Consider the following 25127-nt stretch of genomic DNA (forward strand, 5'->3'; position numbering starts at 1 on the left):
AACAAACCTCCTGTGCTGTGGTTGTATATAAGAGTATAACACATACAGTCTGTACAGTACATAGTACTTGATAATAAGCAGTTATGTTACTGGTTTATATATTTACTGTATATGTTGTTATTTTACAGTGCACTCTGTCTACTTATAAAAAAAGATAACTGTAAAATAGCCTCAGGCAAGTCCTTCAGGAGGTATTCCAGAAGAAGGCATTATTATAGGCGGTGACAGCTCCATGCGTGCTACTGCCACTGAAGGCCTTTCGGTGGGACAAGGTGTGGAGGTGGAAGAAAGACGGTGATGTTGATGATCCTGATCCAGTGTAGGCCTAGGCTAATGCATGTGTCTGTGTCTTAATATCTTGACTTCTTAAATGTTTAAAGTTTAAAGATATACATTCTCTAGTTTGTGTCTTTACCCTTTAAACTTTTTCTAACCAAAAAGTTTAAAAAGTAACAAAAAGTTAGAAATAGAAAAAGAAAAGCTTATGGCATAGGGATATAAGGAAAATAATGTTGTATAGTTGTACAATGTGTTTGTGTTTTAAGCTGTTACTACAAGAGTCAAAAAGTTAAAACATTTAAAAGTTTGTAAAGTAAAAAATTACAGTAAGCCAAGTTCACTTTATTGTTAAAGAAATTAGCCAGACATGGGGGCAGGTGCCTGTAATCCCAGCTACTTGGGAAGCTGAGGCAGGAGAATCACTTGAACCTGGGGGGTGGAGGTTGCAGTGAGCCAAGATCTTGCCATTGCACTCCAGCCTGGGCGACAAGAGCGAGACTCCGTTTCAAAAATAAAATGAAATAAAAATAGACTTTTAAATAAATTTAGTGTAGCCTAACTGTGGAGTGTTTATAAACTCTATAGTAGTGCACAGTAATGTCCTAGGCCTTCACATTCATTCATCATTCACTCACTGACTCACCAGAGCAACGTCCAGTTCTGCAACCTCCATTCATGGTAAGTGCCTTATACAGGTGTACTAGTTTTCATCTTTTATATTATATTTTTACTGTACCTTTACTATGTTTAGATATATTTAGATACACAAATACTTACCATTGTGTTACACTTGCCTCAGTATTCAGTACAGTAACATGCTGCACAGGTTTGTAGTCTAGGAGCTATAGTCTGTACCATACAATATGGCCTAGGTGTGTAGTAGGCTACACCATTTAGATTTGTGTAAGTAACACTCTGTTATATTCATGCAATGGTGAAATTGTCTAATGACACATTTCTCTGAATGTATTCCAGTAGTTAATGGACACATAACTGTAAACGAAGTTTTAAAGCATTTCATGTAGGGTTACAGAGAGTACATGGACCAATCTTCAGACTTCAGGTGAGGGATCCTTGCTCTAGAGTTAAATAAGTTTTAAAGTGGAAGGGCCTTTCGAAATATCTAGAACACACCTGCTTATTTCAAAAATAGGAAAACTAGAGACTAAGAACATAAAAGATTGTCTCCAAGATCACATATCTTACTAGTAATGTTTATTCTTGCAACAAATATTGGTTGAACACTTAACTGCATTTGAGATACTACCTTAAGCGTTCAGGGGATCCAAACTAATAAGAAAAATGAGACTTATTGCCTTGGAAAAACTCCCGGTGACTCTGTAATGTATTCCCAATAGACGATAAAGGCTTCAGGGAATATTTAGCTTCCGGATCTTGCTGGAGCACAGGACTGAGAGCTAGGAGACACATTAAGTCAGCTGCAGGGAAGAGTGACATTTTGAGGAACCAACTGATCTCTGAACCTCTCCTTTCTTGGCCATAACTAAATGAGAGAATAGTTGAATTCCTAAAAGTACCAGCTGTAGCCCCCACACTGTGCAAAGATCAAGAACAGCCCCAGAAACACAGTGTAGTTCAACAATTAAAAGCTCTGAAAAAATTGCAGCTATAACAAAGGTTCAAACCCAGGCCACATACTACTCATTTCACCATGAACAGATAGATTAACAGCTTTAATCCTCAAGTTCTTAATGGAAAATGAAAAACAATGATACCTAAGCATCCCAAGTTTGGCATGAAGGTTCGATAGGATAAAGCACGTGCCTGACACAGTGCAATCTCTTAATTAATGGCAGTGCCTGCTGGTCTAAATGCCTTCATCATCAATACCATCGTTCCAGTTTCTCCTTTCACTTTCTGTATCACAAGAAATTTTCCTCCTGATCACAAAGGTCAGATCGCTCTTTAGCTGTCAGGGCAATTTTAGCTTCTTTCCCGTTGGATCAAATGATTCGACTTTCAGCTGGGGAAGAGTTATCAAGTTGCTGAAGTGTACACCTGAGTCTCCTTTAGCAGTCTGTCAGACTGGCTGAAATTCCAACCCAGACAGGCCCATTCAGACACACTGAAGCCTTCTAGATCAGTCTCTGCATGCAGAGACCAATCAATCGCTTCCTGCCCTAAGCTTTCCATGGCAACAGGCTTGTGCCCAGCTGCCTTCTTCCATGAGGCCCTGGTCTTTGCGTTGCAAGCGAGTCTCAGTGGAACAAGGAAGGGGGAAAATACCTGCCAGGAGAAGTGGTTATGTAACAATCTATTACAACATTTTTCCAGTGCAGCAGGAGCAGTGTCCAAAACATATTCAAAGTTGAAACATTATAAATGATAAAATATTTATGTATACCTATTGTTTTTATGGTACAAATTTCCTAAAATAACGTGCTTCAAATTTCTCTTCATTGATAGATTCCTACGAAAAATGAAATGGAATTTGCTCCCTGTATGTAAGTGACACTCAATGGTGGACATCCTTCAAAGGTAGGTATATCAGAATCTAGTATGGGACAGCAGAGTGTGAGGCTTTTATGATCATCCAAAGAGATCATTATTGGTTCTTTTTTAAAAAGTTGCAAAACACTGCTGTAGTGAGACCTCAAAATCTAAAGTCTAGAAAAAAAAAAAGTTTACTCTATTTCATATCCTCCTGTGACATGTACATTAGGACAAATTCCAGGCTGCTGTATGCTAAGAAAATGCCAACATCACTGAGAACCAGAGGTTCCAAGCTGCATGTCCTAGCAGCAAAAGGGACCCATGTGTTCTCAAATGGAGAGCCTCCTTCTGAGCTGAGTAGAAGTATGGCACAACCCTGGTTTTACCTAGTTCCAAGGCTGCAGTATTTGATTCAGGAGAAAATGGTCATTACACTAGCAGACAGGGAAGAAAGGACATTTACCTTTATATCATATTTCTCTACATCTGGCCTACTACCTGCATCAAAATCACTTGGATGAGTTTTCTTAAAAATGCCACTTCCTGGCCAGGTGCAGTGGTTTATGCCTGTAATTCCAGCACTTTGGGAGGCTGAGGTGGGCAGATCATATGAGGTCAGGAGTTTGAGACCAGCCTGGCCAACATGGGGGAACCCCGTCTCTACTAAAAATATAAAAATTAGCCTGGCGTGCTGGTGGGCACCTGTAATCCCAGCTACTTGTGAGGCTGAGGCAGGAGAATCGCTTGAACCTGGGAGGCAGAGGTTGCAGTGAGCCAAGATCACGCCACTGCATTCCAGCCTGGGCAACAGAGCAAGACTCCATCTCAAAAACAAAACAAAACAGCCACAACAATAAAAAACCACTTCCTGGGCCCCACCCCAGATTTACTGACTAGGAATCTCTGGGAGTGGGACCTGGACAGTCATTAACTAGAGTCTCAAGGGATTCTGATACACATAGTCCTTTGATAATATACTTAAAAAACATGGATCTAGAAGAATTAATTCACCATGACAGCATTTTCAGCTCAGAGAAGTGGCTAGCCTGAAAGGAAATTTCTGGTCCTGAGAAATGTTTCAGCATCAACGCTCCAATTGCAGACCTCAAATTAAACTATTGAGAGAGTTCCCTACTCAGTCCACTCATATAAGTAGGCAATTAGACCTGGCTGACTGCCTCATTCTCATCTGAAAAGAGAGGCTGCCACATGACTTAGAACTCAACCCATCAAAGAAACTCACAGAGTTTTGAACCACTTATAAAGACAACTGGAACTATTTTTCTTTATGTATCAGCACTTCTATTTCATAATTGTGTGATCTTGAGCAATAACTGGGTGAGGAAGGGGGTGGGTAAGGACCTATTTTCTAATCTGCACCCCATTTATTACAGTAGTGAGACATGAGCAGGGCAGGAGAGAGTCTCCCCCGCCACCACAAGAAATGTCAGGCAACCATCAGACGATAGGCGATTATTAAACTGTCTCTCTAAAATAATAATTGGTTGCAGCCAGTGCCAGGGAAAGGCAGTTTCCCAATGGATAGAAAAACCTGAAACTGGTGATCGCATTTTCCCAATATCTCAGAAGTTGGGTGAATGAGCTCAAGGATGCACACTAAGAGGAAAAATGGTGGAGTTTAACTGGCATATGACCTTCTAGGAACACTGGTAAGGGAAGAATGCCTCACGTGAGCATGGATACAACTTCAGTAAACACACTGTGCACGCGGCTCCTCACAAGCACTAACAGGCCACTGTGCATCTGAACAGTCCATCCCAATGGAAGAATCAGTGGAGAAGTAATGTAAGACCCCTGAAGCACACCAGCACATAAAACCCCAAGTCAGAGGTCAAACCATGCACTTGATCTCTCAAGTCTCCCCGTTGTCCCTCTTCCAAGTGTACTTTACTTTCTTTCATTCCTGTTCTAAAGCTTTTTAATAAACTTTCACTCCTGCTCTGAAACCTGCGTGTGTTTCACTCTGTCTTATGCCTCTCATTCAAATTCTTTCTTTTGAGGAGGCAAGAATTGAGGTTGCTGCAGACCTGTATGGATTCATCACCACTAACACATCTACCATCATAAAAATGGGAATCCCATGAGCATCACCAGGGTGAAATAATGTTCTTTTGGCTGAAGACCCACTTCTTTCTTTTAGTTAAGAAGGAATGTTGGAATGTAAATAAATAAGAGGAAAAACTACTTTCTACAGGAATATCCTTGACACCACTGTCATTTATGCTTTTAAAAGTAAACTCTGGCCAGATGCAGTGACTCATGCCTGTAATCCCAGCACTTTGGGAGGCTAAGGTGGGAGTATTGCTTGAGGCCAAGAGTTTGAGACCAGCCAGGACAATGTAGCAAGACCCTGTTTCTACAAAAAAAGGTTGTTTGGAAAAGAAAAGTTGAAGAAATAAATAAATAATTCATCCTAAGCTTAGATACTTAACAAGGAAAGCTTCATTTTGACATCTCTTTGAACTTATGAAAAAGGACAGACTAGAAGATCTCTTAGGCTTTGCTATGCAAAATATGATTGGGGGACCAGAAGCATTGGCTTGTAAGAAATGCTAATCCTTAGACCCCACCCCCACAGAATCTGCATTTTAACAAATCTCCAGGTGATTTGTATGCACAATAAATTCTGAGTAGTATTCTTCTAAGGTACTGGTTCTTAGATGAACTGATCTGTATACTGGAATCATCTGGGGAATTAAAAAAAAGCCTGACAGCTTGGTCCTCCCCAGAGATTCTTATTTAATTGGTACTGGATGCAGCCTGGTTATAGGGTATAAGTGAATTTAATGTGAAGTAACATTAGAAAATCCTTGTTCTCAGGGACTTCTTTAGCTTCCAAACTCTGTAAGTCTGTGAACTTGCCAAAAAGAGCAAAAACAGGCCACTAATTGAAATACCTTTAGGAGTCAAGCAGGTAATGTAAAGGAGTCACACAAGCTGGTATGGACAGCAGCAAACTGGAGAATATGAGTTCTCACAGGAGGTGGCCAGCATTTAGCTGTTACCCTTAAAGATGGGAGTCCAGTACTGCCAAACCTTCTTTTTTTTTTTTTGCTGAAAATCCAAATTTCTATGCAATGTCTCATGATGTTTTTTTATAATGCTGATCGCAAAGTCAATTTTCTTCTCTCTTCCTCTTAAAAAGCTATGCTACACATAAAATCACTGGATACAATCCACAGAACACCAGTTTGGGACCTCTGGTGCAGAGAAAACAGGCCTACAGATCTACCCGTAGAAAGAGTCTGAGCCTCACCCCACAAAACACTGGCAGACAATTCCAAAGTGATGATTCATTCTGAATAGAGCATGTGACTGCTTTGGAGAGGATGAGGGGGAGCTTTCTCTGCCTTCTTTCTTGAAGGAATTAGAGTGACTATAGTATTTTCCCTTTGAAAAAGGAACCATATACTTTACAATGTATCATGAGCACAGAAAGGAATCACTCTTGGCATAACTGAAGCTAGGTCCTGGAAAACAATACTCCCCAAAGAAGTTCAAAGAACAGAGTGCCAAGGCTATGACACAGCATGGAAGCAGGGGTTCAGGGAGGATGATGGGCTATGAAAGCATAGTGATTGGCTGTAATCTTCATGAGACAAGAATGTACTACAGCAAAAGGGTTATGAATAATGCAAAGACTACTCCTGGGAGAAGGAGCCTTCTGAAGGTGATCTACAGTTCTGATGGTTGTGGCAGTTCATTTCAGATATTGCAAGAGACATCTGGCTCTATTTACACAGATATCTGTTCTCTTCCATTAATCGAAATCCCATCCAAACTGGAGCCTTTAAAGACTACTGGGAAATGTGGTCATATGAGCAGAAAAATGGAGAGTGGTCACATGAAAGATGTAGTTTCTATCAAAGGTTAAAATGAAATGAAATAAAAAGTCCTTTAGGAATCATAGGCCTGCTCACTAAGAAACAAACAAACAAAAAAAATTGTGAAAAGATCCAATTTTATTCCAATGAATAATATCATTCTACAACATTCAAATAAATGTATGTCTCTCTAGTGAGACTAGAAGCCACATGAAGACAAATAAAATCAACACATACATTAACTATGCATGACTGAGCAAGGCTGATTTGGTGTAGGGAATGCTACAGAAAATATTATGTCTTCTATTTGTGCATATCCTGAGTAGTCTATTAAGGGTCTAGAAACATAATGAAACATAATCAACACTTACATGACTCTTGAGCCAGTTATGAATAATGGCTTTAAAAAAAAAAAACTGCATTGACCTAAAGCAGTGGTTTTCTTACTGTGATCCCCAGACCAGCTATATCAGCATCACTTGAGAGCTTGTTAAGAATATAAATTCTTGGGTCCAACCCCAGACCTACTGAATCACAACCTCTGGGGGGTGGGATCTGGCAATTTGTGCTTTCTCAAGCCCTCAGGATGATTGTGAGGCAGACTGTACATTATTTCAGTTAATTCTCACAACATCCTATTAAGATAGACAGGTTAGGATTTACATCCTCATTTTAGCTGAGGAACAGGTAAAGTTATTTGTCCAAGGTCAGAATGTTAATAGCAAAATGAAGATGCTAAGCTTTTTCTACCTTGATATTGAAGGAAGATTTTAAATTTTCTAGCAGTAGTTGATTTGGTTTTAGTTGCAAATGTTTTTTTTCCTTTACCTTAACAATTGTACCTATTAAAGGTGCTCAAGCAATAATAGTAACAATTCATCCAACCAGTTGTGCCATTTATTTCCTTATCTGAGTGCTTCTGCTCCTACCCTGCCTTAATTTTTTTTTTTCATCTTTTAAAGCCCACCCCAATGCCTGCCTCTACTGTTAGCCTCACCCATTCACCCCTGGAGAGCCTTCACGACACAGCTCTCTACTTCTTGATCTTCTAGGACAGCTGTGTGTACACGTCTTTACCCCCCAGTGGACTCTGACTCCCTGGTGGGAAATGAACATATCTTAGCATATCTATATCCCCCTAACACCTGACACAGAATAATTTGGAGCTGGAAAGGAAAAAAAAAAAAGCACCTGCCAAATCCTGCAATTATTAAACACCAACCATGTCACAGATCCTAGCCTAAGCTTTCTCTATAGCTCATTGTATTTTAATATTCAGTGCAATCTTCTAAGGAACATATTTTCATCTCTATTTTAAAGACTGGAAATTGAGACTCAAAGAGATTAAAGAGATGATCCAATTTCATACAGATAGTAAGTGATAGAACTGGAATTCTTGATGAGTAATGTAATGCCTCTCTACTTCTTATTTAATAGATGGAGGACAAATGTCTAGATGGATAATATAATTTTCTTAGTCCCACATAAAGGGAATGAAGCCAGTTTTAGAATGCGACCTTAGTCCACTATACAAGCCATGCTTCTGTCTCCCCTGGACATCATAACAGTAGAAAAAAATCTTGGAATTTCTAGATCACTTTGAGAGATGCTTCCATTCTACAAGTGGGTTGCCTGACAATTAGTTTCCTGGAAAATTTTTGAAAAGGGAGGGGAAATCATTTTCTTTCCCAGAAAATACCACAGTCCATTCTTTGGCCATTTTTGCCCACTTGGTGTATGTTGTTGCCTTGAGCTCTTTAGAACTTTTACTTTCTGATCTCAGACCCACAATAAACTCAATTTCACCCTGAACTTTCTCAAGTCTAGAGGACCTTTCTTCCAGGCTCCGATCTGATTTTGTTGCTGTTTCTGGGTGGGTATTGAGTTTTTCAGAGTTTAAATTTATGGCTTTCTTTTTCCTGATTAAAATCCAGTGGTGACTGTTAACCTCAGAAGCCCTTGCTTCTGCTCTTGGAGGTGGCAGAGAAGTCTCAAGGATCCACAGGTAATAAAGTATTGTGCAGAGCTCTGTTTCAAACCTGAAAATAAACTCAGTGAGTCTGATTACTAATATTTCAAAGTGTTGGCCATGCCTGGCACTGAACAATGATGAGAACAGGGATCATTAATGTGTACCACCTCAATTATCCAGCCTGGCTGAGGGAACCAGGTTTTAACCTGGTTGAAAGGAGGGGGAGCTCATTTTCTGGTTAGCTGACTGTTAACTCTTTAAGTTCATCAGAGCTGTTTGCTACCTAAATATCTCACTTCTGAACTTTAGAAATTGTATAGTATTTACTCAAGTTTGTTGTTTTTAAAATACACAGACATTCTAAACATCCAATAAAGACTCTGTTGAACACATTATGATATATTACATCAAGGAATTCGACACAGCTATTTAAGAGCTAGTGTGAATGCCTATTTATTAACATGAAAGATGCTCATAATATAATAACAGTGAAGAATGAAAAACTGTGCATACACCATAATCCCAGTCTTAGAAAATAATAAAAAACCCAACATATGAATAGCAGGTCTAAAGGGACATATAGCAACATAATAAGAGGGTTATCTCAGAGTTGTGCAATGATAAATACTTTGATTCTATTCCCCTTTTTCTTACATTTTATAGTTTCCCATGATAAACATGTATCCCTCATGTAATTTGAAAGGATACTGCTCTTTATAACAATTACACACAAACCTACACATATAACCGACCAACAACTGGCTAAACCATCAGTCCTGAAGTTAGTTTTGTATAAAAATTGGCCTGATTGAAATATTTCTGTATCTAGAGAAAACTAACATGAATTTTAGTCCCAAATCTGCCCCTAACTACCACTGTACCTCTGACCACAGAGACATTTAGTCTCTGGGTTTCAGTTTACTTGTGAATACAATGGTACAACACCATTCACCTTGCAGACCCCAAATGATGAGGTTCTATTTCAGGACTGTGTTTCACAATTGAGATTTTAAAAAAATACATATTGCTGGGACCCACCTCAGGCCATCCCAGGACCATGCAGAGCTCATGAGAAAGTGCTGAGCTAATTTTTATGAACTGGTTGCCAAGGTGGCTGTCTTTCCAGGACATGAGCTTATGTGGTCTAATATAGCATGAATTCTGTTAGTTGAAATCACTGCACCTTAAAAGCAAAGGAAGAGTCCGTATGTCTGCCATAGACTGAGATCCTGCTAACATTACCAACCAGGCTCAGCCTGCTCAAGGAGGAGTAAAAATTCATGCAAGTGATATATATTATATTTCAACAAAATTTTTTTTTTATGAAAAGGGGTTCATTTACCAAAAGACAATGTCATAATAAATGGAGACACGGGGTATGTCAAAAATCCAGGAAGTTTATATTTTAAAGGGGCTTTAGTGATAATTATATCTGACCTATACCTAGTATAGCCCCTCTATACCTGACTCCTGGTCACCTCTGATTCAGTGTCTCTGAGACCAGGGCTCATTAGTTCACTCTGCAGTGGATTCACTCTTTGGATGGTGCTAACTGTGATAACATCCTTCCAGCTAATTACTCCAGGTTCTTCCACAGGTTTGAGCTCTGCCACATGGAGCCACATAAAAGTTCCACAAGGTCTTTTATTAATGGCTCTAAACTGTTACAAGTAACTAGCCATTACTAATATAGTCATGAAAGTTTCAACCAAGGTACTGATTATAAATCAGAGGATATTTTAGCTTCTCCCTTTCTAATTTATTTTCCAATCTTCATCCATAAATAGGAGAGAGAAGTGTTGAGTTACAACTCCCATATGGGGAATAAGAAGTAGTTGCATCTGTCACAGGAGCTAGAAAGGGTAGAAGGTTGTTGATTACTGTAGCTATGTAGTACTTTATATATTAAGGGTCAGCTATCATGCCCCATCCTTAGCAAATATTCCTTAAGTGCCTACTGTGTCCAGGGTATTGAACTATGTGGTTAAAAGAGAGAGAAATAGGAGACATAATCATTGAGACAGCCTAGATCAGGGGTATCCAATCTTTTGGCTTCTCTGGGCTGCATTGAAAGAAGCAGCATTGTCTTGGGCCACACATCACATACACTAACACTAACAATAGCTGATGAGCTAAAAAAAAAAAAAAAATCACTCGAAAAGTCTCATAATGTTTTACGAAAGTTTACAAATTTGTGTTGGGCCTCATTCAAAGCTGTGTTGGGCTGCATGCGGTCTGAGGCCCACGGGTTAAGCTTGGCCTAGATGGTTATGAGATTTTTGATATTAAAAAGAAAAAATAATCCCAAATAATGTTCACATATTGATTCATTTATTCAAATATTTATCAGACACAACTAAATGCTAGGGATAACATGGTGAAAAAATTAAAAAACAGAGAAGGACATGGCTTTCATGGAGATTACATTCTGGTCTGTCTCTACTTACACATTTTGGTGATTTAGCTCTCTGCCCTTCAACCACAATAAAATCTGGGTTTCAAAGGATCCTTATAAGGCACTGGTCCAAGTGCTGGTTCTTCACATTAACATACTCACTGATGAAAGAATGCTGCAGTTGTGCAATAGGACAATGTGTTGGTTAGGAGTGTCAGCTGTGGGAGCAGAGCTGAGTTTGAGGCCGGACTTTGGCACTTATAATAAACTGTGTTTCCTTGGGCCAATTATCAAACCTGACTCTCAATTTCTTCATCTGTAAGACGTTCCCCATACCTGCTTCCCATGACTGTTGGAACGACTTGAGATGATGCTTTGGAGCTCTCGGCACAGTGCCTCAGTGAATGGCTGCTGCTGTACTAATGACCATTACATTATAGTAAGCATAAATTATCATCATCAGTAATATTATTGAATTCCTTCATTCATGGAGAACCTATGGGAATGGCTTTTGCATCTTCTGATAAGTAAGGTAACAAAGCCCTTCCTTCCAAAAAATTTTATAAAACGTAAAGCTCCAGGTGCATAATCTGCATTACAACTAGCTATAACAGAGCTCCTTGTGACTTCCAGCCATTTGACTTTGCTCCATCTCTTCCCTGATGTTTGCCCAATGATGATTCCTCTAGATTGAAGAGACTTCTTCAACTCTTCCTTCTTGGAGAAAGTGAAAACCTGCCTCTACCTTAGTAAGTCTCCTTTCAACATAGGTCAATCATATGAACATCTAATGTTCTCCTGCAAATTCATCCTCAAACATCAATGAACAAGTACCTAAGATGTTTGTTATATTGGAATGCATTTCCAGTGACACATGCCTTAGTAATTATATTCTTTGGGACACCTACTGGAAAAGAGTTGTTGGCCCTTACTTTGTTCCCAACAGGGAGGAGTTACACATAAAATTGAACATATTTCAGGACACTGATGAGGACATATTTGCTAATAGGCAGGGGCATCATGCCTTAAACAGGGGTCAGCCGACTATGGTGTGTGGGCCAAATTCAGATGTTTGTTTGTAAATAAAGTTTTATTGTAATACAGCTATGGCCTTCATTTAAATATTATCATTTAGGAGAATGCTATCTCAGGAGCTTCAATTATAAGAGGGACCAATCAGTTGCTGCCTTCGCTCTCCAGCAGCAAAGTTGAGTGATTGCGACAGAGACCGTATGGCTCACAAAATCTAAAACATTTACTATCTGGGTTTTTATAGAAAAGGTTTGCCAATCCCTGCATGCCAAGCTTAGCATGCAGTTAGCTCCCACATTGCTGTAGTGGTGAACTAACCCAGGACCCAAGCAACTAGGACAAGTCTGATGTTCTCCCTCCGGTATATTCTTTGCAAATATCCTTAAGCCGACCCTGAAATGCATAGAAGGTTATGATTTGCAGCGGATACAACTATTCCTGTATGTCAGACTGCCATGCCATCTTAAAGATACCCAAACATCCCCCCGTCCCTGAAGACATCCAGCCTATAACTTGTCTTATTTAACTCACCCCTCCTTCTGCATTGTACATACCCCTCAACCATTTCAAATCAATCTTCTCTTTAACTGTTTTCTACAACCTCTGGCAAAACCCAGTTATACTGAACTATCGTAACTGTCGTTCTCCCTCAATTTTGCAACCTTTCAACTTCTTTCAGTGTCTCCGATGAGCCTGGACCCTTGATCCATCTCCAAGATGAATGCCTTTCCGTTTGACTACTTGTCATGAATCTCCATCTTTCAATGTTTCCATTAAGGTCAGCCAGGAGGACCAGGGATGGATTCAGGCTCTCCTCAGAGCACATGGTGCCTTCCTTAAACACGAGAGAACTAGAAACATTTAGACTTAGAACCGTATTATATGTCATAACAGAAGAGGAAGCTAAAGGTTAGAAAAAAATCAAAAGGCTTTTCCAAGTTGCAGAGGCAGTTCCTAGCAGACTTGGAACCAAGACCCCAGACTCCAGTCTGGTACTGCTTTCCACAAAGCAGTACCATTTCTTTTGGGATTCTAAGGAGAAGCCGTATTTTTCAGTAATATCTTTCCCATTTCCTCTATCTTTATCATAATACTGGCCACAGTCACTATCACCAACATCATTTTCTGAATCCTTTCTATGTCTCTTCCATCTGACTAGCTATCTTTTCCTCTCGGCTTTTCCCTGACCTTGGCATTTTCCAGAGATCTTGCCTTTGGTTTATCTAAATTAAATATCTTCCCATGACTATTTACCTATTTCTCTAAGCTCTTCAGTCTGGTTGGTAATTTCTTTTATCTTCTCCTGTGCTTGCAATCCTATGTAATTTGGTAATGTCTGTAAATCTGAATAAAGTAAATTAGCTTTATCTTAGGTCATTATAGACTTAAATAAACCATCTTATTATAGACCCTGGTGGAGCAGGACTTTTCCACTTGATGTGGGGAGAACCTCCCTGACTTTCCTTTGTCTTTCCCAGCTGGAAAGAGTGATGCCATGAGCACAGATGACCTGCCTAGTTTCATCATGCTCATGGATGGTTGAGTGGAGAATAGAAGATATCTCCCTCAGACCCATTGCCTGTTGCCAGAGGAACCATGCTTTCAGATAATAGTATCTCCCCCAGGACATCACACCTTGACTGAGCCTTCAGAGACCCCGCTAGGGGAGGTTACTAAGGAAAAGACTGACTCGACTATGCATTTTTCCACTGGCAGCAGGCCTTGGGGTTCCTGCATAATCCCATTCCTAGCATTCTTATCACAGTGATATCATTCCTCATTTGACTTTTAAACTCCCCTGTGGGATATAAAATACTTTTTTCCCAGATTCTGCGTGGATCCCTGGCTTACCTTTTTCAGGCCCTGCTCAGATATCACCTTATCAGAGGCCTTCCCTCACCATCCTATTTAAAGAGTGACCCCACCCCCAACATACACACATATTCCCTCACCCCCTCCATGCTTTATTTTTTCCCACAGGACTATGTATTTCACCTGGTGTTTGCTTATTTTCTGTCACTAGACTAGACTGAAAGCTCACTGAGGGCAGGCACTTTAGTTTGTTTTGCCCACTATATTCTAGTGCCTAAAACAGAAAACCAAACATCTATTGAATGAATGAATAATTATGAAGCTGCCTCTGATGGTTTAGCCCTCGTACATAGAGAAGACTTGACGGTTTTCAAAGAGCTTTAACTTTTTAAAATCTCATTTGATTTCCATAAATGCTAGAATTATCTCTATTTTCAGAAAAGGAATCTTAAGATTAGAAAACAAGTAAATTCCTTTCTCACTCACTCCTTCTCTTCCTTCCTTCTTTCCTTCCTCATTCAAGTAACCAACAGTTGAGCACTTTACATATATATGATGACATCATATGGCCTATATCAAATTCTGACTTTGTCTTAGTTTATTAAATGTATGATCTCAGGAAATTACTCAACATCTAAAACCTCAGTTCACCCACTTGAAAGATGTGGAGTACTGGCTGTATCTAAATGATGTCAAAAGGATGAAATTAGATATATGCAAGTACTTAGTACCATGCCTTGTATATATAATAGTAAACTCTCTACAAATGTTAGCTATTGATTTTTGTGATCCTCATTTGCTACTATCATCATCACCACCACCACCACCACCACCACCACCACCACCACCACCACCACCACCACCACCATGACTGCCACCATTATAATATTACCACTGGGATTACAACATTGTCACCATTCCAACATTGCCACCATTACCTCCACTCAGGTATCACCAGGATCACCACCACCTCCATCACATCTCCATTACTATCACCAACCCTCCTACCATGTGTGCCAGGTATTGCGTTAGCCACTGTGGCTATAGAATAAAGACAAAAATAAAAGGCAAAACATTTACTAGCTATGACCCACACTCTAGGCTAATTGCTTTACGTATGCTTAATCCTTATAACAACTCTCTGAGAAGTGTATTTTTATCGGATAGCTAGATGACAGCCAAACCCTGGCTCCAACTCATATCTGTATGATTATAACATTCTTGTTCTTAATCACGATACTTTACTCACATGATTTAGTGAGAGACGAAAGCGTTTATATAACTACTATAATATAATGTGATAAATGAAAAAAAAAAAAAGGCACTATGGAAGGACATAGGAGGGCCACCTGGCCAGACTGGAAGAAGAGGAAGTGGTTAAGGAAATCTTCTAGGAGGAGGTATCATGAGATGAATCATAGAAAATGAAATGAAGTTAGCCAAGGCTTCATAACTAGCAAATGGCAGAGCAAAGACTAGACTCTGTGATTGCTAGTTCACTCCACTGTATACCTGCTGTAAACCTTCAATCTGGGACATGGAATTGTTTTCTCTAGTTCCTGATCTCCAGTTGCTTGTAAACACTTACTCTTAGTAAAGTGATAATTTCACCCTATGGCAAATAAAGAATGCTTTGCCAAGTGCCATCAGCTGCTGTCAAGTCATTCTCATGGGATGTCATTTATTATACATCTGAAGTTAAGTCCATGATCACAATGTGGCAACTCCTGCTTGCATGTTATTCCTTCAAAAGGAAGGCAGAATTGTGATCCATGCTGATTCCACAGCTGCTCAGTAATGAACAGGAAAAGAGAGGATTTGAGTATCTCTCTACAAAGTGGAGAATGTAGGGAAGGCATAGAAGTTTGACTTATAGGGGTTCTATCTCTTGGTGTTATAGACAATGAGTTTGTCTTTGGATATCCTTCTGGATGGGGAATGTTTGGTTAGAGTTACTTCCTGAACATCAAACACTTTGGGATAGACACTTCAGCTGAGGCCTGGGGTATAATAGACTCAGGTTCAATACTTACTTATCATCAGGAAGAACAGGCTGGCCCAGAAGGACAGAGCAGATTGGGATGAAGAGAAGTAGGTATCAGGGATCAAGGTGATGCCCAAAGTTCAAGTTGCAGGATGAATGGGCACAGTTCTGGGTATGTGCCCCACACCTGGCAACACTTTTTTTTTTTTTTTGAAACAGAGTCTTGCTCTGTCACCAGGCTGGTGTGCAGTGGCGTGATCTCAGTTCACTGCAACCTCCACCTCCCATGTTCAAGTGAGTCTCCTGCCTCAGCCTGTCAAGCAGCTGAGACTACAGGTGTGTGCCACCACGTCCAGCAAATTTTTGTATTTTTAATAGAGATGGGGTTTCACTATGTTGGCCAGGATGGTCTCAATCTCTTGACCTCGTGATCCGCCTGCTTCGACCTCCCAAAGTGCTGGGATTACAGGTGTCAGCCACAGTGCCCGGCCTTTTCTTGGTCTTAAATGAGGATTAGAAGTCACCAGAGTGTATAGTCACTTCGAGAAATTAGTACTAATGATGAGCAAGAGGCAATGCTAGGTATATTAAGGGAATTTAGAGTTAATACCTGCATCATGTAGTTTTGTGCTGTAGTCCGAGTAATTTAACACTGGTTTCTTACCTCTAAAATGAGGCTAATAACACCTAATTTACAAGACTATAGTTATGAGTGAACTGGGATATATGAAGCTCCTAGCATGTCACCTGGCACAAATAAAGTATCCTTCAAACATTAGGTCCTTTCCTCTTCCCACAGGGAACTTTTAGACTGCAAGCTAATCTTGGGAATGAGAACAAAAGAGGAAGAGTAAATGAAGCTCAGGGGAAGTTGAGTGGTCAGAAGAAGGAAAAGCTCATGTCTACTCAGCATAAATGTGGTATTTAGAACAAGATCTGTGAAGGAGGTAATGTTTGAGCTGGGTACGAAAGAATGGAGGAAGACTTTGCTTATACTGTGATTAGGGGCCAAGTTATGCCAGACAAAAGCATGAGGCACATGCAAAATGAAGGCAGTGGGAAAGTAGAGGTATGTTCAAGAAAACATGTATTATAGTTAGGCTGAAGAGTATAGCCTAGAAATGGGAATTGTGATCTCCCGGGTCTTGCAGGTTTTGGATGCTGTCTGCCTCTCCCACATCATCTCATATCACTCTTAGTTTATCTTACTTAGCTCCAGCCACACCAACTTTCATTCAATTCCCAAAGCTACTCAAGCCTTTTGTTGCCTCAGAGGCTTGTACAGATTCTTCCCTTTACCTGGAACATTGCCACAATATTTGTAGGACTGGCTTTTTCTCCTTTTTTAGGTCTCATATGTCCCCTCTTTTGACAGGCCTCCCCTAGTCTTTATCGCTTTACCCTATTATTTCCCTCTAAAGCACCTTCCCCCATCTGTGATTGTCCCATTTATTTGTTCATTTTTTCCCTTAAATTTCATGAGAAAAGAGACCTTGTTTATCTTGGTCACGAGTGTATTCTCAGTAACTAACATAGGGTCTGGCCCAGAGTGGTTGTTTCAAAAATAATTGGTGATGAACTAATCAGTTGATCAATGAACCAGTTGGCCAACAATGGGAGTTGAGGCAGAGAGGACAGGCTAGGAGTGCTCTGGGGGGCCATGAAGTTCAGGTTGAAACTTGGTTTTTAGTCTCTGGATGATGGATATATGTGTTTCATTAGGAGGCAGTTTGAAAAAGACACACATGTCATAGACTCAGATTTCAATCCAGGGCATCCAGGATATGAAGAGTTAATCCAAGCCAGAACCTGCTGTAGTTTCCTTTCTACCCACTTAGCATTCATAGAAGTCTTCCTTCTTCTTGTCTTTCCAGCAGGGCCTAAGCTGACTTTGCAAGAGATCTCGCTAAGCCTTCCTGCAGATGCTTGTCCGAGCAGGCTGGCCCTGCTGAAAGATATATGCTGTTAAGGCAAGGCAGGCGGAGGCAGCACTGGCTCATCTCCATGTGCACTGGCTGGCTTTCCAGAGGGGACAATGCACCCCACAGACCACAGCTGTCATTTGGCCATCTCTACCTTCAATCTTACCAAGCACCTGGCCTCAACACAGATTTTCAGAGAAAACTGTGAACAAAGCAACCCAACACTGTATTTGTAGAATTGGAAGGGACTTGGAACCTTCCCAATGTGACCTTACTGCTCAAATGGAGAAATGAGGGTGGTTAGCTGAGGGCAAGCTTACACTGTAAGTTGGTGCTGAAACCCAGACCTCTTGATTCCTGTTCACAGTTCAGTTCTACTCTTCAGTTTATCATACAGGCTTTAAGGTGATGGTTTGAATCTTATAATACCCCATGGTTAACTGGACAAGTGATAAAAACAGGAAAAATTTCCAGAAATTCTTTTTCAGAATATCTTGGATGGAGCTTAGAAATTAACATTTTTCAACAAGCATACCTACACAGAAAATTCAGGTGCAGCTTGCCCGTGAACAACATTGAGAAACTTGGGTTTAAAGGAATTCTGTATTTCAACTCACCAACCTCATTCTACATATGTACAAATTGAGGAACAAGAAGGTGAGCTAGCCATATAGCAATTTAATTGTTCAGTAAAGACTAGAACCCAGGTATGGTGAGTGGAATTTCCCAACGTAAGAATGGCATCAAACAACAGACTCACAATGTGTATGCACATCCATTTTAAATTTCCTTTTATTCCTGCTATTAAGTGAAAAAGAAAATCTGTTTGGTAAATTATTAATCTCCATACCTCGCCATTTCCTTTTTATTTTAAACAAAAAGCGGCAAAAATTAGGCTCAGAACCCTATGAATGCAATGGCATATGGCTAGAATATAATGACAATGCTTTGTTATATTTTTATAGCTTCCACCTATGAATAGTGATACTGGTTTTTCTATTTGCAATAGTTGATATGTTTCCTTTTTAAATAACTTTAATTAAAATATATTTGTTAAAGCAAAATATAAGTAAATGCACAGATATGATAAACACATGAAGATAGGAGAAGGGTTGTGTTTAGGAAACAGTGACCTAATTTAATCATTCTCTCAGCCCTGGCCAGCTAGTTACCCCTTCATGAGGTTTGATTAGTTCACAAATCCAGGCAGTGTCATTCCAAGGAAGATATTGACAGAAAATAATTCAAGAACAGAACCAAGAGTAGGTTTCAAGAGGAAGGACTTCATTGGGATTACACATGCTAGGATTAAGATATTTAGTATAGGTTACAGGTAAGGTAGTTTTGAGGTTTAGGAGAAGATCACAATCATAACCATCCAGGGGAATCAGGACAAATGATACCATATGCATGCACCTGTAGGATGTACCTGATTGCTTATGGAAACTGAACATGGCCTTTAAATCAATTGGTAAAGACCTAATTAGAGGGAGAAATAGGGACATGTTGTGCTAACACAAGTGTCACACAAAAAGGGTGGGTGGGTGGCTGTGCAGTGGGACTCATAATCTGAAAGTTCAAGCGGAACAAATTCTAAACCTCCAAGATTGCAGGAGACCTCCCAGAGGGATTCCTAGCATTTAGCTGTGTGAGTGTCCTGTGAACTAACAGCCACCTATTCTTACTTCATGTGGTGAACCTTCAGGCATAGCCAGACCTTGGGTGGTGGGAGGTGGGATGAGGGCAGAGCTACCAGTCGCTGGAGAAGCAGACACATTAAAAAAACACCCCCCCACCTTTGACAGCCTCTCTACTCATCTTGTGGTCTTTGTTTCACATTGCTTCCTTTAAATCTTTTTGTCATAGACTTAACAATATATCACCTTAAAATGTCATGAGATGTACACTTTAAATAAGTAAACTCTATGGCATATAAATTATATCTCAATAAACTGTTAAAAATGCCATAAGAATGCAGTCACTTCTGAATAATGTGATCAAGGGAGCACAATTCTCCCTACTTCCTATCATTTCTAAATATTTTGGGAGAACCAACTTGCCCCCCTTTTACTTTCGAATAAATATTCATCCCACTGTTGTTGAGTCTATGCCATCAATTTCCTTCCGGAATCCATGGTTCTTTTCTTCCACCATCACATAGGATGATAATTAGAACAAATCAGTCTCAGGCTTCTCAGATTCCAGCCCAGCTCCTCCTTGCCTTTCACTGTATCACCTCCCTGCCTCTTCTTCTTTGGTTCCTCCCCCTTCTAGGTGACACTTTGAACTTTCCCTTTCGTCTAATCACAAGGCTGGTAAGAGCACAAGCTGTTGGCTGAGACTCTATTAAACAAGCATTAGTTTTTCAGTGGTTATTAAAAACAAACAAAAAACCACATCTCATGTTTTGATTGATTTTTATCAACCTGTGGATAAAAGGGCTGAGAGTATGGTTGCTTCACAGCAGCAGCACCTCCATCTTCACCTCTAACTTGCAACTTCACTGGCTGAATGTGCATTTGGTTGCAGCACTTATCTATCTTGAAGCCACTGGAGTCCCTGGTTCTGACACCAAGGCCCTCAACACTATTATGAAGTCCCTTGCAGACATGATTACAGAGGTAGATTGCTATGGACCTAAAACACAATGCAATTTATTTCTGTGAATCACCTTTCACACTAAAGACATCACAGACAATGCCTCGGCAGCAGCGCAGAAAGGGACCCAGGCAGCGAGACACAGAGAGCAGGAGATGCACAATAGCTTGACTGGGAGGCTGCGGAGGTGGGGAGGGAGAGGGAAAGCCAGGGACATGCGGAGAATGAAGAATGCTCTCGCCAGCCAAGCTCCACAGGGCCCTTCGCTAGGCAGGTCTGCGGGGGAGAAATCATTAGTTTTCCACTGGGCCTTGATGTGCAGGGTCTGGTCTCCAGGCTGCTGCAGAATTCCAGAGCTGGCATTTGCTTTGCAAAGTGCATTTATGATCCTCTTATGTGTCAGGAGCCAGGGATATGGAGGAGAGCAGACATCATCTCTTTCCTTATGCAGTTTATAATCTACTGGCACACTGTATGGCATTGAGAGGGGACAGCAGGTATCTTTGGAATGTCAGGAGATTACCTGGTTCCCAAGATGTCCTATTGCTTTTATTATCCCAGGGTTCCCTGGCCACCAACTAGGCCTGTGGAATCTCTGTCTCCAAAATGGGTAGCATTAATATTTTCATTTTATGGTTGAGGAAACTGAGGCCCAGAAAGAGTAACTAACTCTCCCAAGGTCTGTCTGTCAGCATAACTAGTATCAAAACCCAGATAGACTTATCTCAGGGACTTCAAACTTTAACCACAAAGATGACCTGTCTCAACAAACGCACTGGCAATACTGATGGAGAAGAGAGAATTGACCGGAAATATTAAAGAAGTAGAAAAATAAGTCTTCTGCCGTTTCTCCATAACCTCAAGTTAGTTAAGAGGTTAGCAGAGGTGATAGAATGAAACAAAATGTTTCTAAATTTAACATGAGCACAAAAGTTAAGGTTTTTCTCCACCATCATGTTAGTTGAAATTTTCACTATCTGCCCAATGGATTCCAAAAGCTATTTCCAAAGAAATGGAATGCAAATTAATGGATTCTATTCAACACACTTTGCTAGGGTGTCTTTCATGTGAAATGTACTGCACTTAGATGCCTGGGCTGGAGGAGGGGGTTAGGAGGGAGGAGGCAAGAGGAAGAAGAGAGAAAGGAGATGGACAGATGAGCACAATAAGGCCCTTTCCCCTAAAGGAGCTGTCAGCCTAACAGTCATGCATACAAATCTTGCTAATGTAGGGCAGAATGATAAGGGATATAATGGGGGAAGGCTAATTCTTGTGGAGGTAGGGGTGGGAGATTAAGGAAAACTTATTGGTAGGGATTAGATCTAAACTTGGCCCTGAGGGATGATTAACAGTCTTGAAGGGAGACAGGGAAGAATAAAGAAAAAATCAGAAATCATTGCTGGCAAATTGAGTTTGGTCAGAGGGCAGAAACAGGAGAGAAAGAGGGAAATCTGACTATTGTTTAGAACACAGACAAGAATTTGTGGCTTAATTTAGGGGAGGGGTGTGGAAGGACAATTGAGATGGGACAGGGTCAGAGTCTGCTGAGCCTTGAATATCACACTATGGAGCCTGAATTTCCCCAGGTGTGGAACAAGCAGTGCCACAGTAGATGATTTGTTTTAAAAGGACGATTCTGACAGCAAGAATTGGGATGGATTTGGCAGTGGGTAAGCAGTGGTGGCAGAAGCCAGTTAGGAGCTGCTGTCGGTATTTCCTGCCACCATTGACAGCGTGACAGATTAGAGGGAGACAGTAGAGGTAACAGCTCCAGAACCTGATGGCGGATCAAAGACATGGATAGGGGAAAAAGAATCAAAAGTCTCTTGGTTTCTTTCTGGGTGATTAGGTGGATTGTGGCACTGCCACTGAGTTAGGGAGTGCAAGAGGTAAGACAAAGTGGAGGTGAAAATTATACTGACCTTGGATTTGGATATGTACATCTAATGACCAGCTGCCATTCATAGACACTATTTTATGTTAGGAATGGATGCCTGATAAATAGTGCCAACTTGAGACCAAGAAATAAAAGATAAAAACTGTTCACATTCACATTACTCACCTAAACACATGTCCCGAAACAAGTTGAATTATTTACACTCTTTTCTAGCACCTGCTTGTTCAGCTGGCTGGAGAATGATGTTCACAAATCCCAAGTGATATGTTTTGGCCTATCATATGTGCCAGGAGGTTGCTTTATTTGACAGACATGGGCCATACCTCTGACCACCTCAGATCATTTCTCCAACAGGCTAAGAAGCCATTTGCAATTGAATAAACAACTGGATAAACAATGGTGGTGGATGGTGGGTAAATAGCATTAGTCTGTACATGTTTGACATTCTAAATTTACATGGCATGTTCACATCTATTTACCCACCTTATCCTAACAACCCATTAAAAACGGCCTGTGTTGGGCTGGGTGCGGTGGCTCATGCCTGTAATTCCAGCATTTTGGAAGGCTGAGACGGGCAGATCGCTTGAGGTCAGGAGTTCAAGACTAGCCTGGCCAACATGGGGAAACCCTGTCTCTACTAAAAATACAAAACTTTGCCGGGCATGGTGATGAATGTCTGTAATCCGAGCTACTCAGGGGGCTGTGGCAGGAGAATTGCTTGAACCCAGGAGGTAAAAGCTATAATGAGCCAAGATTGTGCCACTGCACTCTAGCCTGGGCAACAGAGTGAGACTCCACCTCAAAAACAAAACAAAACAAAAAAAGGCCTGTGCCTCTCTAGAAGGTTACCATGTAGAATACACTTTTTCAAATATGCCCTTTTCCCTGAAGATAGTGATGTGAATCCCACAGGGGCCAGACATTTATCTGACTCCTTGCTTAAGAATGGCTGGTGGATTAGGGTTGGGGAGTTAAAATTCAACTTCATAGATGGCCAAGAAAATGCCTGACTTCTTCAGAGTCACACAGCTGGTAATGATGACCCTGAGGCTCATACCAAGACCTTTTATTCTCACTCAAGCACTTACTCCACAACGTGATACTGTCTTTCTGTGAGCAACTACCAATACATTATTATCTGTAAATTTACCAGTTACATTTTCAAGCAAGAAATCTGTATTCATCCCGTTACTGAAAGGGTTTATGAAATGAAACTGTATATGCAAGATTTCCCAAATTGCTATTATCAAGGTTTTCTGAAGTGTTTACTACCTTAGTTGGCCATTTTGCTTTCCCTAGACATTTTTTTTCAGCTTGAATTTCTAAGGAGTTTTTGGCCCTAGTATCTGCCAGTAGATACAGGCTATTTCACAGTTCCTTCTCCCCAGAGGGGCATTTACCAGCCAGCCTTTCAGCTCAACATTCACTTGGCATCAAATACTGAGGGAAAGTAACCTGACTGTTCAGCAAGACAAGCTGACCTGCTAATTACACTTCTTGGAACTCAAGCTTCAGAGGAAAGTAGGGAGAGGAGGCACAGAAAAAGAAAAAAGGAGTGTTTTCTTTTCTCCCAACTTGCTTTGTAACAGAATAAACACTATTTCTAGATTAGGTGACATTTCCGAGGCAGCATGAGCAAGCACCAGCAGAGCCCCAAAACCCTGAGAGGACTCCTTGTCACAAATCAAGTGCCGAAATGCATTGGCCTGGAAGTGGGGGGTCTACTTGGTCAGTCTCTACACTCTGGAGTTTGACAGATTTCAATTCCATTCTTAGCTCTGCACTTTTTTCACATGGGTGACCATGGGTGAGTTATTCTATGCTAAACCTCAGAAAAGCTTCCCTTTTCTAAATAGACATTAGACTTCAGAGGACTGTTGTGAGCATTAAATGAGATTATGCATGGGATGTGCTTAGAAGAATGCTCGGCAGTCATATGACAGCTATTGTGATTCTTGTAACCTTCTAGCCATATATCTCTTGCCTTCTCCCCCACACCCTTTTCTTCACTTTGTTTGAGCAATATGCTAGCTGCCAAAAGCAAAGGTTAAACTGTGTCAATGGAGAAATAAAAATAAAAATTCACCAGCCTAGGAACCTGATGCTTCCATCACCTTCTTTCACAACATTGTAAATGAGGCCATGGCTCTCTGAAGCTGAGACACAAGTTTCTTGGGAAGAGGTGAAGGGGTTTAAAGAGTGGAAAATGGACTTTTGGCATAAAAATGAATGTATCTAGAGTTCAGTTCATCCAAAGCCTCCTGGCTCTTCCTCGCCTTATCCAAATCCCATCTCTTCCTTGTACCTCTCTTTCCAAGATTTGTCCTCCCTCAGTCCCCCAGAAGCCTCCTCCATCCTAGATGATACACTTGGGTTGAAGGAGCTACCCAAGAACCGAGGCTGGCCAACAGTGACGTTTCTTTTGTGCAACTCAGTAGTTTAACAAGACTGAATTGAAATGCCTTTGGAAGAATGCATGGGCTCCCTGGTCCAGCCTCCATTCATGATACTTGCCTGACCCTTCTGTGCATTTGTCTTGAAATTGCTGGTGAAAGTCACAGAACTTTGGAGCTGCAAGGTATCTTTAAGGTCAGCTCAGACAACATTCTGTGAAATCTTTCAAAGAAGAATGTTGAATATGGGGGTTTGTATCATTGGATACACACCGGAGCTAGCAAGTCTAGATTCACAAAAAGTCAGTGTCATAATGTTTTAAAAATTTGATGATGTTACTAACAACCATAATTAACATTTACTAAACCCTTACTAGAATCTTCTAGGTCCTGGGCTAAGTGTTCTTAAAAATGGCTTGACTCAGTCCTTGCCATACACCTATGCAGAGGTGACTTTTTTTTTCATTAGCTAGATGAGGTAACGGAGCTTGCTCAAGGTCACACAATTAGTGAGGATGTAGAGCTGATGTTTGACTGCAGGCAT

General features: G+C 40.7%; 1 protein-coding gene and 1 long non-coding RNA gene across 11 annotated transcripts in view; one reads left to right on the forward strand and one right to left on the reverse strand.

Annotated features, from left to right (window-relative positions):
- The window catches only part of GRIA1 (glutamate ionotropic receptor AMPA type subunit 1), a 318865-nt gene that overhangs the window by 250942 nt on the left and 42796 nt on the right, over positions 1-25127 (reverse strand). The gene's annotated exons all lie outside the window — the stretch shown is intronic.
- On the forward strand, positions 1122-17617 carry LOC134737203 (uncharacterized). Its single transcript, XR_010121852.1, has 3 exons — positions 1122-1342; positions 2707-2778; positions 16573-17617. It is a non-coding gene; the product is annotated as an uncharacterized lncRNA (long non-coding RNA).

This window comes from Symphalangus syndactylus, chromosome 7 (assembly GCF_028878055.3).
Source record: "Symphalangus syndactylus isolate Jambi chromosome 7, NHGRI_mSymSyn1-v2.1_pri, whole genome shotgun sequence".
In the NCBI taxonomy this organism is placed as follows: Eukaryota; Metazoa; Chordata; class Mammalia; order Primates; family Hylobatidae; genus Symphalangus; species Symphalangus syndactylus.